Here is an 18,494-nt window from a genome sequence, read left to right on the forward strand (position 1 = left end):
ACCAAGACTTTGTTGTTGTTTTTCTTCTCAATTACCGTTTACCTGGTGCTCAATTACCGTTTACCTGGCGCTTAATTACCGTTTGGCGCTCATCCTCACACCGCACACCTCACCGAGCATTGAGGCAATACCATGGTTGGGTGAGGTTGCCATGGCGACAAGACCGTCTCTGTGGTGGTGGTAGTGGTGCCAGTGTGGAGATTTGGCACACACACACACACACACACATACACACACACACACACACATACACACACACACACACACACATACACATACATACACACACACACACACACACACACATCATAATTCAATATAAACTTGGAACAATGCCTGACGTAGGTAGAGGGAAGGAGGACCTCACTCCTAAATCCTTCCACGTCCTGACTTGCCCAACAACAACAACAACAAGTACAACAAGCTTACCCTCTCTCTCTCTCTCTCTCTCTCTCTCTCTCAAGTCATTTTTGTAACATACATAAATTGGTAAGGTGGATGGATTTGCAAAACAGCAAATTATCACTATAAAAGAGACAGACAAACAGACGAACTATTAGAGTTGAAAGTCCGTTATGTCTGTTATGTCCATCTAACGGATTATATGGAGGGAGAAGTCCGCTATATGGAGGTTTCACTGCATTAACGATTCCCTTCACAGTTGACAGATAATTACTATAGTCATCCGATCATTGTAGGCCTATTAGGGTTAGAGCCTATAGGAATCATGACCAATTAGGACCTATTAGGACTAGGGGCTATTGGAACTAGGGGCTATCATGACTGAAGGCTACAGGAACTAGGGACTATCTGACCTGAGTTACCAAGTGTGAAGCGACAGCCAACCATGTAACGTGGCTCTAGAGTCAATAAGAGTCCCACGGAGTAATTCATTCATTTAACTGACTCACTAAATACCTCGCCTACCTGACTCACTAAATACCTCACCCACCTGACTCACTAAATATCTCCCCCACCTGACTCACTAAATACCTCCCCCACCTGACTCACTAAATACCTCACCCACCTGACTCACTAAATACCTCACCCACCTGACTCACTAAATACCTCCCCCACCTGACTCACTAAATACCTCCCCCACCTGACTCACTAAATACCTCACCCACCTGACTCACTAAAGAGTCACCAATCTGTTCTGGGATCTGAGAAACATGAGAAGGCTGGCTTGATTCTACGTCAGTCTTAAGAAACATAAACTAGTGTCTCATCTCTCGAGTCGTTGAGACAGACGGGTTGTGAGCAGATGAAAGTGAGAGATATGGAGAGATACATCCATTGAGAGACAGAGAGAGAGAGAGAGAGAGAATAAGATCAATTCTCTCTCTCTCTCTCTCTCTCTCTCTCTCTCTCTCTCTCTCTCTCCAGCTCCTTGGTAGAGAGTACCTGCGGCATGGCGGGCATGTGAGGGCGTGATTAGATTCTTGTCTTAGTTACTGGACGTGAAAGAAATGTTGCCTATATCTCTCTCTCTTTGTTTCTCTCTGCCTGTCTGTCTTTCTCTCTATATTTGTTTCTCTCTCCCTCCTTCTCTCTGTCATTCTTTGTATCTCTCTCTCTCTCTCTCTCTCTCTCTCTCTCTCTCTCTCTCTCTCTCTCTCTCTCTCTCTCTCTCTCTCTCTCTCTCTCTCTCTCTCTCCTTGACCCCTTCTCTCCCTCCTTCCCTCCCTCCCTGAGCCATTAGAGGTGAACCACCCCTAATGGTTACTCCCTCGACGTCTACAAAAGGCAAAAAGTGTTAGTTCTCTGAGATTTCAAAAGGTTTTTTCTTTTAAGAGTTACGCTATTATTTTTTTCTTCTCTAAGGACTTTGCTGGGTCTTGTTGGCCATTAAGTAAGATAATGTAGATTTTTAAGGAGTTTTACATATTTTATTTTTATACTTGTAGCATTGTGAGGTAAATGATAGCATACAGACAGACAGACAGACAGACAGACACTACCACTACCACACCCCCACCACCACCACCCCCACCACCACCACCACCACCACCACCACCACCACCACCACCACCACCACCCCCCACCACCACCACCTCCCACCACCCCACCACCACATCCCCCACCACCACCACCACCACCCACCACCACCACCACCACCACCACCACCACCACCACCACCATCCCACCACCACCCCCACCACCACCACCACCACCACCACCACCCACCACCACCCACACCACCACCACCACCCCACCACCACCACCACCACCACCACCACCCACCCACCACCCCCACCACCACCACCACCACCACCACCACCACCACCACCACCACCACCACCACCACCACCACCCACCATCCCACCCCCCACCACCCACCACCACCACCACCACCACCACCACCCCCCACCACCACCACCACCACCACCACCACCACCACCACCACCACCACCACCTATCCTAAACTAGTGTACCGAGGTGGAATGAATCTGAGATCAGTGATGACGTAGAGCCAGGAAAGGAATGGATGTTGAACGTGGAGGAAGAGGGATGATAAAGTAAGGGAATGGTGAACTAGACGATTAAAAGGAAAGGGGGGAAGAATTAAGGGAGATGGATAAAGTGAGGTGGATGAGAACAATTGTAGAATGCAAGATTGATGGAAAGTGATAAGAGGAAACAGAAGAGTAAATAGCGAAAGGGAGAGAATTAAGGAAAGAGAAGGGAGAGAGACATACAAACACACAGAGAGAGAGAGAGAGAGAGAGAGAGAGAGAGAGAGAGAGAGAGAGAGAGAGAGAGTTCACATGTTACGAGTGACCTTGTCTGCCCTAATCTAAACCACAGGCCGGCCAGAAATAGCCCCAGAAATGTAATCTCAACTTTAATAACTAAAATCAAAGTGGGTTTCGATCCTGTAACCTTAGCCTGACCTGACCTGACCTTAACCAGACCACCAGCTGTATTGTTACCAAATGTCTGGTTATAACACAATTCACATTGAAGTAAGTACCAGTCTTAATGGGCCCTGGGCATAATGGTTCTCCGTCCTAATGGGCCCCAGTACTAATGGGTCACATTCCTAGTAGTTACCTGTCCCAATGGCTCACTAATGAGGCTAAATGCAAATGTGGTCCATGACTCACCTCAACTAACCCCACTCCACCTCACTTCATTCCACCTCACCCCACTCCACCTCACCTCATTCCACCTCACCCCACTCCACCTCACCTCATTCCACCTCACCCCACTCCACCTCACCTCATTCCACCTCACCTCACTCCACCTCACCTCATTCCACCTCACCCCACTCCACCTCACCTCAATCCACCTCACCCCACTCCGATATGTTTTCATGTAGTTCCGATTTATAAGGATTTAAAGGGATTTACAAGGGTATACGAGTAGGGGATTACTTAAAGGGGAAAATCCGGGGAGATTTTCTTATGAGACAAGTATTTAAAGTTAGAGAAGAGAGAGAGAGAGAGAGAGATAAGGGATACATACACACATACATAAATACATGCATACATACATGAGCCAGTCATCCTTTCACTAAATTTTTCCTTCGACTTTCCGATTAGAAATGGGAGTGACCGTAGCGGGGACTACTTACATCCTCTCTCTCTCTCTCTCTCTCTCTCTCTCTCTCTCTCTCTCTCTCTCTCTCTCACACACACACATAACACGTGGCAGTCTTGAGGGGCCGCAGCAGGATCTGAATGCGTTTCCAGCCAGACAAACCTCAATCCCTTTTGATATGACGGATCGAACACTTTCCTGATGTCTGGTGCAGAGTCTCTCCTACCTTGTTGCCTCCCCAGCCAGCAAGGGAGGGAGGGAGAGGAGAGGGGAGGGAAGGACTGGAAGAAAGTGAGATGGGGGAGAGGGAAGAAGAGGGGAGAAGGAAAGGACTGAAGGAGAGAGGGATGGGGAGAGGAGGATTTTAGGGGAGGATGGAAAGAGGGAAGGAAGGAAGTGAACCATAATCTCCACCACCAACGATTAATCTCCACCACCAACGATTACTCCCCACTACATAAAATAATCCCCAGCATCTAAATTATCCAACCAACAGCCATAATCCCCACCACCATCAGTAATCCCCACCACCATCAGTAATCCCCACCATCTGCCATAAGCCTCATTGCCTAAGGTAAATCCCCACCGTCTCAGGTAAATCCGCACCACCTTCTCCTACCGATGTCCCGGTTATAGTTATTGTCGCTACTTAAAGGAGGAGAAATTATCCCCCCCCCCCCCAACCTTAAAGAGGGGGGAGGGGTTTAAATATCCCTCCTTTCTCTCCCGTCTTGAAGATGAGTTTGAGGAAGAGAGGGGGAATGATGGGGAGAAGGTGAGGGGAAATAACATGGGGAAGATATGAGGGAGGGAATGAAAGTGGAAGGGGTAGATGGAGTCAGGGAGGAAGGGAAGGTGTGAGAGAGGAAGGAGAGGAGGGAGAGAGGAAAGGATGTATGTAGTGAGAGAGGAATGGATGGAGAAAGGAGAAAGAAGGAGGAGGAAGGGAGGGAAAGAATAAAGAGAGAGTTAAGGAGTAAGGATTATTTGTTTCCGGTGTTTGAAGTAGGAGAGATGAGGGGAGAGCCAGTGAGGGGAGAATGTGTTTCCCCTTTTAGAATGATATGAGAGGGGAGGAAGTAGGGGTAATGAGTAAAGGGAGTGGATAAAGGGGAAGGAGGAGTGAGGGAAGAGAGGGAAAAGAAGTGAGGGGTAAAGGAGAGAGATAAGGGAAGTGAGGAAGATAATTAGAGAAGTGAGGGGAGGGACGGAGGGAGAGAAGTCTGAGTGAAGTGAGGAGAAAGATTCCTTGCTGAGGCATATAGCTGAAAGGACACTGAACTCTCTCTCTCTCTCTCTCTCTGTTAAGGTTTAAGCGCACTTGAGGAACATTTTTACACGAGGAAATCAAAGTCTTAATAATATAATAACGAACTTTTGAATAACACGAGAGACCAAGAAGTAGAGTTAGAGCTACGTTCTATCACACTCTAACCTCATCATTCTATAGTTACTTTATAAGTTCAATAAAGATTATATTGTCATTCTTTTATAACTCAATTAGCCTATGTCGACCACTGAATTTACCCCCCTCCATCCTCCATAACTCCCCCTCCATCCTCCATAACTCCCCCTCCATCCTTCATAACTTCCCCTCCTTCCTCCATAACTCCCCCTCCATCCTCCATAACTCCCCCCTCCATCCTCCATAATTCCCCCTCCTTCCTCCATAACTCCCTCTTCCATCCTCCATAATTCCCCCTCCATCCTTTCCTAACTCCCCTCCTCCATACCTCCCTGCTCCCCTTCATCCTCCATAACTCCCCCCATCCTCCATAGCTCCCCCCCATCCTCCTGCTCCCCATCCTCCATAACTCCCCCCATCCTCCACCACGCTCCCCCATCCTCCCACCACTTTCCCCCCCATCTCCCTGCTCCCCTCCATCCTCCTGCTCCCCTCTATCCTCCACTGCTTTCCCCCCATCACCTCCTGCTCCCCCATCCTCCTGCTCCCCCCCATCCCTCCTGCCTCCCCTCCATCTCCCTGCCCCCCCTCCATCTCCTCCCTGCTCCCCTCCTCTCCATAACTCCCCCCCAATCTCCCTGCCCCCCTCCATCCTCCCTGCTCCCCTCCCTCCTCCACTCCCCCCCATCCTCCCCACTCCCCTCCATCCTCCACTGCTCCCCTCCATCCTCCCTCCCCCATCCTCCCTGCTCCCCCCATCCTCCATAACTCCCCCCCAATCCTCCATAACCCCCCTCCATTTAGTTAACAAAATATATGAGACCATTGAGTGTTACAAACTACGATATATATTAGCATTGAACACCATCAATTTCATAACAATATTTCCTGGCTTGGTGTTCCCTGTGCTTCTGCAGTAAAGGGGTTCAGTGTGTGGAAAGGGGTCTAGTATAGCTCGTGTGTGTCATAAAGGGGTCTAGTATAGCTTGTGTGTGTCATAAAGGGGTCTAGTATAGCTCGTGTGTGTCATAAAGGGGTCTAGTATAGCTCGTGTGTGTCATAAAGGGGTCTAGTATAGCTCGTGTGTGTCATAAAGGGGTCTAGTATAGCTTGTGTGTGTCATAAAGGGGTCTAGTATAGCTCGTGTGTGTCATAAAGGGGTCTAGTATAGCTCGTGTGTGTCATAAAGGGGTCTAGTATAGCTCGTGTGTGTCATAAAGGGGTCTAGTATAGCTTGTGTGTGTCATAAAGGGGTCTAGTATAGCTCGTGTGTGTCATAAAGGGGTCTAGTATAGCTCGTGTGTGTCATAAAGGGGTCTAGTATAGCTCGTGTGTGTCTTAAAGGGGTCAAATGTAGCTCGTGTGTGTCATAAAGGGGTCCAGTGTAGCTCGTGTGTCATAACGCTATCGTACTCAAGGGGACAAGGTATCGGACTCAATGGGACAAGCTATGGTACTCAACACCAAATCCAGTACACTCAATGGTTTAATTCATCGTACACAGGGGTTAAAGCCGTTACACTCAAGATCTTAAATCCCGACCCTCAAGAGCTTAAATCCGGGCACTGAAGGGCTTAAATCCGGGCACTGAAGGGTTTAAATCCTTTCATAGAAGTGTTTAAACCTCCCGTACTCGAGGGATTAATTTCTCCGCCAGTAGAAGTGTTTACCAAGGCCAGCCATGCGCACGGCTCGGCTCTCATTTACGTCTGAGGGGAGACCAAAAGAGACGTCCTGGCGGGGCTTCTCTACTTTAAGACCATGGTGTTCCAGGCTCCACCAGGCTCCACCAGGCTCTTGTAGATCACGGGGATTCTTTTTTTTTTGGGGGGATACGATTAATTGTAAGAGGGAGAGGAGGAAGGAAGGCGTAAGGGAAGAGAGAGGAGGGAAAGAAGAAGGGAGGGGATGGAGGGAAGGTAAGGTAAAGTAAATAGAGGCGAGGAAGGGATGAAAACGAAAGGATAGAAGCAGATGTGAGGGAGACTGGCTCTCTTATTGTGGTTATGTGGACTGATGAGGTTAAGCCACGTATATTTTTTTAGTTGGTCATGTTATGGAAGGAAGGAGAGAGGAGGGAGGATGAAGAAGAATAGAGGAGAGGAGGGAAAAGGGGTATTCAAGGATGTCCAGTTGTCCACCTTAGTGATCACGACGCCAGACAGCTTTGAGTCGTAAGTTAGTATATGTAACAGTGTTGACCTGTGGTAAGGCTGGGTGACGGGGGATGGGTGGTAAGGCTGGGTGGCGGGGATAGGTGGTAAGGCTGGGTGGCGGGGATAGGTGGTAGGTAGTGGGGGATGGATGGCGGATGGCAGCTGGAGGGGGATGGGTGGTGGGTGGCACATCAAAGTCAAGACCTAACGATGACGAACACTGATTGTGACCTCAGGAGGGGGGAGGAGGTGGGGGGTAGGGGTAGATAGAGGAAGGAGTCTGAGGGAGATGGTAAGGGGGGTAGGGATAGATGGAGGAGGGGGAAAGGTGAGGGGGTAGGGATAGGTGGAGGTGGTTGTAGAGGGGATGAGGTAGGTGGGGATTGGAGGGAAGTGTCAGAGTTAACATCTTGAAGGTCAGGTCATTTAAGGTCACACAGATCAGCAAGAAGTTGTCAGCAACAGCCTTGGTCACATATAACAATCTGTAAGGTATTTTTCTGAAACCTATTAGTAAATATTCTCCATAAATTGTTTAAATAATGAGTTATTTCCTCACATAAACAAATACAGTCACTCAGTCGACCAATGCTGGAACCTCCTCAAGGCCCATAACTCAACACAGAGACTCCCGCATCTTCAGAAAAGTTTCAAGATATTCGCTCAAGTGGTCGGGTTTCTTAGTGGCCAACAGAGTGTCACATTAACCATTATTTGGCACCACTGGTCACCCCGGATGATGTACGGGAGGGCGTGGGGGGTTCATTCTCAGGGCAAGACAGATATATATTGTTCCTGGAGCTAAATTAAAGGAATCCGTGAGACATGCGTGGAAAAGATGGATATGGGGGAGGAGAAGGAGATGGAGAAAGAGAGATGGATGTGTATGTAGAGGGGAGTGGAGGAGACAGAGAGGTAGAGAGGGTTATTTTTGAAGGAACTCTTAGAGGAGAGACACTTGAGGAGGAAGACGAAGTAAGAACAATAATCTTTTACTCGAGCCTCCACCAGCAATATATTATATATTGACGAAACATAACAAAAATTAACGAGAACTGTTATATTTTATCAACTGAAGAACATTTACACACAAGAACAGATTAGATATTTGTATTCTTTATTTATCACTTCACAACTTATATAGTTATGAATGGGTTTATTTTTATAACATTGCGACCAACAGTCAAGGCGAGCGTTATAAAGATAGACACATCGATATTACACAACACAACGCAACACAATACAGCACAACACAATACAGCACAACACAACGCAACACAATATAGCACAACACAACACTAGTCGTTATTGAGAGTCACCATAGCAGAGAAGCAACTTGTCCCTCTCTTCTTGAAACACGTCTGAAGATGAGCCTTATCCTCCTCCTCAGGCCTGACTCACCCAGCACCACCTCAATGGCCCGAAAAGATGGGGGGTCATTAGGTGACTGTGGACTATGGGGGAAGGAAGGGTGAGTGAGAGAGAGGACAGGGAGTGAGGAAGAGTGGGTGAGACTAAGGAAGGGTGAGTGACAGAGAGAACAGGGAGTGAGGAAGAGTGGGTGAGACTAAGGAGGGGTGAGTGACAGAGAGAACAGGGAGTGAGGAAGAGTGGGTGAGACTAAGGAAGGGTGAGTGACAGAGAGAACAGGGAGTGAGGAAGAGTGGGTGAGACTAGGGGGTGAGTGACAGAGAGAACAGGGGGAGGAAGAGAGGGTGAGACAGGAAGGTGAGTGACAGAGAGAACAGGGAGTGAGGAAGAGTGGGTGAGACTAAGGAAGGGTGAGTGGACAGGAGAGAACAGGAGTGAGGTGAAGAGGGGCAGACTAAGGAAGGGTGGGACAGAACAGAGGGAGTGAGGAAGAGGGTGAGACTAAGGAAGGAGTGAGACTAAGGAAGGGTGAGGACAGAGAGAACAGGGAGTGACAGGAAGAGTGAACAGGGAGTGAGACTAAGGAAGGGTGAGTGAGGTGAGACTAAGGAAGGGTGAGTGACAGAGAGAACAGGGAGTGAGGAAGAGTGGGTGAGACTAAGGAAGGGTGAGTGACAGAGAGAACAGGGAGTGAGGAAGAGTGGGTGAGACTAAGGTGACAGGGGTGAGGAAGAGTGGGTGAGACTAAGGAGGGGTGAGTGACAGAGAGAACAGGGAGTGAGGAAGAGTGGGTGAGACTAAGGAGGGGTGAGTGACAGAGAGAACAGGGAGTGAGGAAGAGTGGGTGAGACTAAGGAAGGGTGAGTGACAGAGAGAACAGGGAGTGAGGAAGAGTGGGTGAGACTAAGGAGGGGTGAGTGACAGAGAGAACAGGGAGTGAGGAAGAGTGGGTGAGAGTAGGTTAGGTTAGGTTAGGTTAGGTGAAGTTAGGCAGGAAACTTACCTGTATGGTGATATTCTCTCTTTACTCCATGATGACTACAGAGTTCTTGAAGAGGATAGTGGTAGTACGATGGTGGTAGTAGTTGTGGTGGTGGTGAGGTCTCTCCACGCACCACACTTAACACCTGCGGAGGATAAAAATGAAATTGTTGTTAGTTTCGTCAATTGTGGTGGTGACGATAGTAGAAGTAGTGATGGTGGTGCTGGGATGGTGATGATGGTTATTATAGTGGTAGTGGTGAGGATGGTGTTGAGAGAGACTGTTTTATTTCTTCCTCTCAACCTACACTTGAACCACTCCTCCAGAGAATGGGGCGAGTGGGAGTGGGAGGGAGTGAGAGAGAATAGGAAAAAAGAATGAGGGAGAGAATAGGGAGTGATAGTCGGTGAGAGTGAGGTAGAGTGGGCGAGAGTAGTGAAGAGCGAGCGAGAGAGAGTGAGTGAGGAGCGAGATAAAGTGTGTGTGAGAGTGAAGTAGAGAGAGAGAGTCGGGGAGAGTAAGGTGAAAGGAAAGTCAATTCTATATACGATCTGGAACGGGAGAAAGTGGGAGGGGAGGGGGAAGAGGAGAAGGAGTATTGTAATCGCTCTATGTTCGTTCCTCTTTTCCCTTCACGTCTTCCTACCTTCCCTCTCTCCTCCCCTTCCCTCCCTCCTCCCCTTCCTACCCTCCCTCCTCCCCTTCCTACCTTCCCTCCTCCCCTTCCTACCTTCCCTCCTCCTTCCTGCCTCCTCCCTTCCTCCTTCCTCCTCCCCTTCCTACCTTCCCTCCTCCTCCCCTTCCCTACCTTCCCTCCTCCCTCTCACCTTCCCTCCCTCCTCCCCCTACCTTCCCTCCTCCCCCCTTCTACCTTCCCTCCTCCCCTTCTACCTTCCCTCCCTCCCCTTTCCTACCTTCCCTCCTCCCCTTCCCTACCTTCCTCCTCCTTCCTCACCTTCCCTCCTCCCCTTCCTACCTTCCCTCCCTCCCCTACCTTCCCTCCTCCCCCTTCCCACCTTCCCTCCCTCCTCCCCTTCCTACCTTCCCCTCCCTTCTTCCCTTCCCCCTTCCTCCTTCCCTCCCTCCTCCCCTTCCTACCTTCCCTCCTCCCCTTCCTACCTTCCCTCCTCCCCTTCCTACCTTCCCTCCTCCCTTTCCTACCTTCCTTTCACGTATTCCTTCCCTTCCCTTCCCTTAACAACCCCTTCACTCCAAGTCGATGGTTTGAGAGTAACTATATAGGTAACATCATGAACCTAACCGGTGTGTTCGTGTGACTGAGTGTGTGTCTGTCACGCGCGAAAGAAAGATTAAAACATAAACATTCGTAAACAAATGAAATCTTGATATATTGGGCCCCATTTTTCTCTACCTGTTGCACCTGTCATTATATGTTGCAAAACGTAAACACACCAACAAGACAAATCATTCAAGACCAGTTATCACCACAAGATATTTTATTTTATTTTATCTTTTGGGGGGAGACTTAGTAGATCTTTATAATTTTTCTCTTTATCATAACAACTACAAAATATCAACAAGTCGTGGTTTTTCAAGTTTGTATTACGTAATGTTTTTGTTTTGTTATCTTCTCTTCCCTGTAACACCTGCCATCACTCGGCGTCTTATAGTCTACAGCTGCCAACAGCACTCTAGGTATTACCATCATTACCAACGTTACCATAAAAATTACCAGCATTACCAGCATTACTATCAACATTACCAACGTTACCATCAAAATTACCAGCATTACCAACAGTACAAGCATTACCAGCATTACTATCAACATTACCAACGTTACCATCAAAATTACCAGCATTACCAACAGTACAAGCATTACCAGCATTACTATCAACATTACCAACGTTACCATCAAAATTACCAGCATTACCAACAGTACAAGCATTACCAGCATTACTATCAACATTACCAACGTTACCATCAAAATTACCAGCATTACCAACAGTACAAGCAATATCAACATTACCAGCAACTTTACCAACACTATAATCTGAGGGCTGACCACCAAGCACGCCACCTGTCATGCTAGGTAATGACTCATTTTTCCATTGTGAGGTGGAGATCGTCACTGTTCCCACTCTACGGTGAACTGTGTGTCTGGTAAGGCATAGTTCTACCATTCTTAGAGTTCCTTCACGCTGCTGGAGACTCATAACCACAGTTCCTTCACGCTACTGGACACTCATAACCACAGTTCCTTCCCGCTACTGGAGACTCATAACCACAGTTCCTTCACGCTGCTGGAGACTCATAACCACAGTTCCTTCACGCTGCTGGAGACTCACAACCATAGTTCCTTCCCGCTACTGGAGACTCATAACCACAGTTCCTTCACGCTGCTGGAGACTCATAACCACAGTTCCTTCCCGCTGCTGGAGACTCATAACCACAGTTCCTTCACGCTGCTGGAGACTCATAACCACAGTTCCTTCACGCTGCTGGAGACTCACAACCATAGTTCCTTGATGGTAGGAACACAGCCACTCTCCATCATTATTAACCTGTCTTCAATATATTACAGTTGTATAGATCCACCTACAAGCAAACAAACACACACACACACACTAACTAATACAGAATAATCAAGCTTAGAGTGTGTGTGTGTGTGTGTGTGTGTGTGTGTGTGTGTGTGTGTGTCAGCTTACAATCAAAACACAAACTATTCCGCCAGACTTGATTAAACTTCTCAGTGTTGCTGTTTGTCAAGAGAGAGACTACCTCAAGTTAGTAGACGAAAGGTCAAAGGTCAAGATATAAATAGTCGTGTTCAGAGGTCAAGGTCAGAGCGCGACGTCGGGTCATCAATGATACTTATTTTCTTCCTGCAAGAATATAAATATTGAGAATGTACAGTTCATAGTAGGTGTTAAAAAAGGCCGCCGTCTTGATCTATGCTGACTTTAGTTCACTGATAATCACTACTTTATTCGGTGCAGTTATGTTACAAGATTTGTTAAGACAGGTTATTTAACCAGTGCCTAGAACGAAGGTTAATGTTTTGTGAGATTTATATTGATTAATGTGAAAACTGGTTAATTGGTTAGGTTATATTTATAGGTCGAGGTTAATATATTGTGCAGTGTAGTAGTGTTTATGTGATACAAGTTCTGGATAATTTGTCATAGATAATGTGTCAATAGGCTAAAGGGTTAAAGCCACAGTCACGGTCAAAGTTCAGGTTCATCATAACAGTGAGTGGTAACTGTACGTCATGAGGCAGAATGTTGTTAATGTGAAATTTGAGGTGAGTGTGATGACGCGTTACTATAGTCAGAGAAGGAGGACGATAAGGCTGTGTCACTCTCAGCGGCATCAAGTTATAAACAGCCAGCAGAAGTCTCACATGTCGCCTTAGGTCCCTCACTGTCCCATGAACGCCATGTTTTCAGGGACAAAACTATCCAGGCTCTTTGATTTAAGGTGACAGAGGGAAACAGCGTCTTCCTTTTCGATCATGATTATCACACGGGGGTCGGCCTCACCGTCTCCTCGCTCTAGTACATGAATGACTCGGGATGATGGCGACAGCTGCCTCAGATATTCTTACAACAATCTTCTTCTCTGCAGAGGCGTTCTTGTCTTGTAGGCGGAGCTGCAGCAGGAATGGGAAACGAGAACCAGGAGACCTTGACGTACACAGTCGTGATGAGAAAAAATGAACGTATGAACACTTTTATTTCCCTGGAGGTTGTGGAGGTTGAGGTGGAACTGCCCCCCCCCCCTCCCCCATAACCAGGTCTTTATGGAGCACATTATTTTTGTCACCCATGGAGACTGTTTCATGGCAACTGAGGCCGTGAACCTAATACCTTGAGGAGAAAACTGCCCCCAGCAAGATAACCATAACTCCCGGTACGTTGAGGTAGTCTTCGATAAAATACTTTCTTACCAAAGTCTTCCTGCAGTATTTCTGAGCCTCACTCTCAAGTTGATCATCGAGGGCCGAAGGCGTGGGAGCAGCCCTCATCCTCCAGCCGGGGTTGATAGCTCTTCTTGGCTACGTACCCCCATTGCCCCTTGAAGTGCTTGAAGAGACCAATCTCCGGTCGGGGGAGACGGACCAAGACACTGAGTGAACACATCTCCCACGACTACCTCAAGAACATTTTGTTGCCGGCAAGTCATGTGGAACAGATCCCTGTCGGGTATAAGTTTTTAATCAAGGGAAAGACTCCAGCAGCAGGACGACTTGTGTTGGTGGCTGTCGTATAAACATTTAGTCTTTACTCGACCTACGACAACCCAATCTTGCGGAGTGCTGACGACACATGTGGACTAACTCACTGGCTGACGGTCTCCTAACTCCGGAACTTCCAGGAACTGATCTACTCCATCACCGGAAACAAGGACGAGGAAGCTGTTGAAAAATGTGTTTAAGTTATATCAGGCGGCAGCTTCCCGTCCAGTGAACAGCGGGAGGGTCTTAAGGAAGTTGTTTCCCACAGTGTTAGTTCTCTGCTGTCCTCGCTGGCTCTCTGCCGTCCTCGCTGGCTCTCTGCCATCCTCGCTGGCTCTCTGCCGTCCTCGCTGGCTCTCTGCCGTCCTCGCTGACTCTCTGCCGTCCTCGCTGACTCTCTGCTGTCCTCGCTGACTCTCTGCCGTCCTCGCTGACTCTCTGCTGTCCTCGCTGACTCTCTGCTGTCCTCGCTGGCTCTCTGCCGTCCTCGCTGACTCTCTGCTGTCCTCGCTGGCTCTCTGCTGTCCTCGCTGGTGATCGTCGGTTCATGGCTAATCTGGATGTGTCTTGGCCCAGACTCTGAGAAGTTGATATTTATGGGAGTCGGTTTCAGATAGACTCGAGAAGCTAACGTAACGTAACGTAACCGACAGACGCCATTACAGACATCCACAGCGATAGGAATGTTATGTCACTCGAGCGTCACCATTAGGAAGTCTGAATCTATATGAAGAAATATACAGTACACTTGAGCGATTCCTGGATGTTGATTGAGGTGAAATTTAATAAAAAGCGCTTCCAAAATATTGTTGAGATACATACATACTTACGTGGTGATATCTTGTAGAGTCTTAGCACTAGTTTGCCTTCATTAGTCACCCCACAAGTCCCGGGTCAAGGTCAGACGGTCCAGCAGTCTTGACTGTTAATAATGTTAGTGTGTGACGGTGGCTGGTGGGGGGAGGCTGGGGAGTGGGGAAAGAGGTCTGGGAGAATGGGAAGAGGGGGCTGGGGAGAGGGGAGGTTGGGGGGCTGGGGAGAGAAAAGGTTGGGGGCTGGGGAGAGAGAAGGTTGGGCTGGGGAGAGAGGAGGTTGGGGGCTAGGGAAAGAGAAGGTTGGGGCTGGAGAGAGGTGAGGTTGGGGCTGGGGAGAGAGGAGGTTGGGGGCTGGGGAGAGAGGAGGTTGGGGGCTGGGGAGAGAGGAGGTTGGGGGCTGGGGAGAGAGGAGGTTGGGGGCTGGGGAGAGGGGAGGCTGGGGGCTGAGGAGAGGGGAGGCTGGGGGCTGAGGAGAGGGGAGGCCCCAGACACCGCCATGTCTCTTCATTAAATCAGGACTTACATTGTACTCTCCATACAAGTCAATATAATTTATCATCAAAATAACTTAGATTTTATGATCGTTAAATAAGAAAAATATTATGATTAGCTCTAAGTTTGGATGATGATAATAATAATAATAACAACAAAATATCTTAGACCAAACTTTTCCACCTGTGTCACCACAATCAACAAACTGTACAGGTATATCCCAGTACACCTTCCATCGTCAGCCACAGCAAGATACCATATACATCACAGCAGCTTTATCCTTCCCGGGTGACAAAAACACAATAAAAAATATAAATCTTCCTCTCTGTAGTGATCTAGTAGGTCATTTGTGACGAATATTGTGTGTATTAAACGGTTCCTGTGTTTCTTCCCATCTCCAGCATCGCAGAGTTGGAAGTAATGAATTTGGGTGGAGAGGAACCAGAATTTATCAGGAGGAAGCTATAACAACCGTGCCTGAGGGGGTATTTGAGAGGTGGGAGGAAGGGGTTGGTTGGATGGGGGATGTAAAGATGGGGTAGGGGGAGTTTGGGAGAAGGGTGAGGTGAGGTTGGGGGGGTGGGGAAGAGTAGGGACAGCGTAGGGTGACTGGTGGGGGAAGGGGGGAGGTGGTCTCCGTCTTGTAATATTGCAGACTACAAAGTTTGTGTTATTTAAGTGTTAAATTCATCTCCAAAATGTTCCTATTATTTAATATCCGGCTTAGTATTTGTAACATCCGGCTTAGTATCTGTAACATCCGGCTTAGTATTTGTAACATCCGGCTTAGTATCTGTAACATCCGGCTTAGTATTTGTAACATCCGGCTTAGTATCTGTAACATCCGGCTTAGTATTTGTAACATCCGGCTTAGTGCTTATAACATCCGGCTTAGTATCTGTAACATCCGGCTTAGTATTTGTAACATCCGGCTTAGTACATATAACATCCGGCTTGGTATATGTAATATCCGGCTTAGTATCTGTAACCGGCCGTCTGTCTGAGGAGTTGTATCGGACTTCATTTTCACCCCTTACATATTCCAAGATTCCATTTCATCTTCATTCCAGTATGATTTCATTCACACCTTATTCCAGGATTCCAAGTTGCTAGGAATTAAACAGGAAAGAAACTGTAATTAGTACATGTTAATTACCGGTACTGTTTCTGATGATTTATTCCAGGAAGACTCAATACCCTTGTTTGTATGTATGGTTAAGTCCCTTCATACTTCTTAATAGATGTTGTTTTAATGTTGATTATAATTCCCATGTATGTACAAACACACACATACGCATGCGCACCTTCTCTCACACACACATACGTATGCGCACATTCACTTGTACACACACACACACACACACACACACACATCAGCTGATAGCATCTCTACTACAGCTTAATGATGAGCGTTTACTCAATTAACGATGATAACAATAATTAAGATATTCTCTCTCTCTCTCTCTCTCTCTCTCTCTCCCCGCTGTGTGTGTGTGTATCAAAAGTGCCTTGTGGGTATTTGACATCTTACACACACACACAATTGGGATTACAAATATTTGACAACCGACCTAACGTAACCTAACCTAGCCTCAGCTACAAGAAGTTAACGCCGAAATTACCTGACAACTCACGGGGTGGAGGATATATACACGGGGTGGAGGATATATACACGGGGGGGGATGGGTGGGGGATATATACACGGGGGGGGGTGGGGGATATATACACGGGGTGGGGATATATACACGGGTGGGGGATATATATACGGGGTGGAGGATATATACACGGGGAGGATATATACACGGGGTGGGGATATATATACACACGGGGTGGGGGATATATACGGGTGGAGGATATATACACGGGTGGGGTGGGATATATACACGGGTGGGGATATATACACGGGGTGGGGGATATATACACGGGGTGGGGGATATATACACGGGGTGGGGGATATATAAACATGTATTTATCACTTAACGCTACATTAGTTTGGGTTGTGACTCAGACTGAAGGCTTATCACTGCGATAACTCCCGTCTCTTGGTAAGGGGATGAGTTAGTAGTGTGTCCGCTGTGTGATCACTAAATTACCAGCCTTAAGATATGAAGCTTTATGTAAACATTGACCAATTAATGTTAAGGTGACGCTATGACTAACCTGTGTCGGCGGAGGAGGCAGCGGCGGCGGTGGTGATGGTGAGCCAGGCACGACGAGGCTGTTGACAGAGGGAAGCTACCACTGGGTTTCGATTTTTCCCCCAGGACGTTGTAGAGAAGGAGGAGGAGGAGGAGAGGGAAGGAGTAGGGAGTAGGAGGAAGAGGAGGAAGAGGAGGAGGAACGGAGACCCGGTTTAACACATGGGCCCCCAACACCCGCTGAGCCCGGGCCAAATGGTCCTCTTCATATTTTCTGGTTGATACTCCCGCTCACTCTCCTGTATCTTCCTGGGGACAAAAACTCCTTCCCTAGTTCCTGTGGGAGTTTGGGTGTCGTAGGGGCGTCACACACTAGCATTCGTATTATCGTGTTTGTGTGTTTGTATTTTTTCTCTCTCTTATTCACATTCGTTCCATTATTAAAGATGAATTCTACTATGAATTTTCCAACACATCCAGCGATTCTGAGTCCTGCGTTGCTTCCTGTCTTATCGGATGAGTCAAGGGAGGTGCTTGCATAGTTCCGTGTTGGTTATCTGTCTGCCTGCCTGATGTATGCTATAGCGGCGAGTCATTGCACTATGAAAGAATATAAGAGCCAGTCCACCCTGCCTCACCGACTCCCAAACGTCAACTGGGGAAGAGGAACTTGGGTCACGCCTGGCTTTACGGGATTCAAGGGCGGTACGATACGTTTATGTCAAAAGCCGTGTCACTTGCTACTGCGACTGTACCCTGAACTTTATGCCCTCTGAACAACACAAAATATCACCTTAATATCACTTACATCCAGGAACTAAGTCATACCGAACAAGTCTGGATTATATAACAGGATAGCTGTATTGATGTGACCGGATGCTGTGCTCGTACGCCCGCCAGCTACTGGTGTTGCATCTCCCAAGGGAGCATCGATCCCAGATGGAAACGAAGCCTGATAACATCACTCATTTTCATTCATTTTCTAATCCTTGTCAAACTTCACTCTAAAGGGAGAAATTGAGGTCTTATAGATCTATAAACCCCTATATATCACTTATAAGGTATATTAATGGTAGAGCGACACCTACAACTTACCTAACGGGTTATAAGTTCGAGTAGTTGACGATAGTTTGACCCTGTGACGTCATACCCAGCTGTGTTTATGGTAGTTTGACCCTGTGACGTCATACCCAGCTGTGTGTGTAGAGGGGGTGTTTGTGTGTCTGTATAGGCTATGTCTGTGTGGGTCCCTCTCACCCCCACACTCCCTACCACTCCACTACTAGTTCCCCTTAACCTCCCCCCCCCACACACACATACACACCCTTAACCTTGATTACCACCAGTTACAGCCTGGGGAAAAAAATAGCCCAGAGTTGCTTGCATGAGTTTAT

General features: G+C 47.7%; 1 protein-coding gene across 4 annotated transcripts in view; it reads right to left on the reverse strand.

The window, feature by feature from the left end:
* The window catches only part of LOC121871537 (glutamate-gated chloride channel-like), a 141,636-nt gene extending 123,887 nt beyond the window's left edge, over window positions 1–17,749 (reverse strand). For all 4 annotated transcript variants that reach the window (XM_042373974.1, XM_042373972.1, XM_042373976.1 and 1 more), the window contains exons 1-2: window positions 17,123–17,749; window positions 9,479–9,602 (exon numbers count right to left, since the gene is read on the reverse strand). The gene's annotated coding sequence lies outside the window, so the exon portion shown is untranslated. The remainder of the gene's footprint in view (window positions 1–9,478; window positions 9,603–17,122) is intronic.
* Window positions 17,750–18,494: the final 745 nt, after the last annotated feature.

The sequence above is a fragment of the Homarus americanus genome, unplaced genomic scaffold (assembly GCF_018991925.1).
Source record: "Homarus americanus isolate GMGI-L3 unplaced genomic scaffold, GMGI_Hamer_2.0 scaffold45698, whole genome shotgun sequence".
Lineage (NCBI taxonomy): Eukaryota > Metazoa > Arthropoda > Malacostraca > Decapoda > Nephropidae > Homarus > Homarus americanus.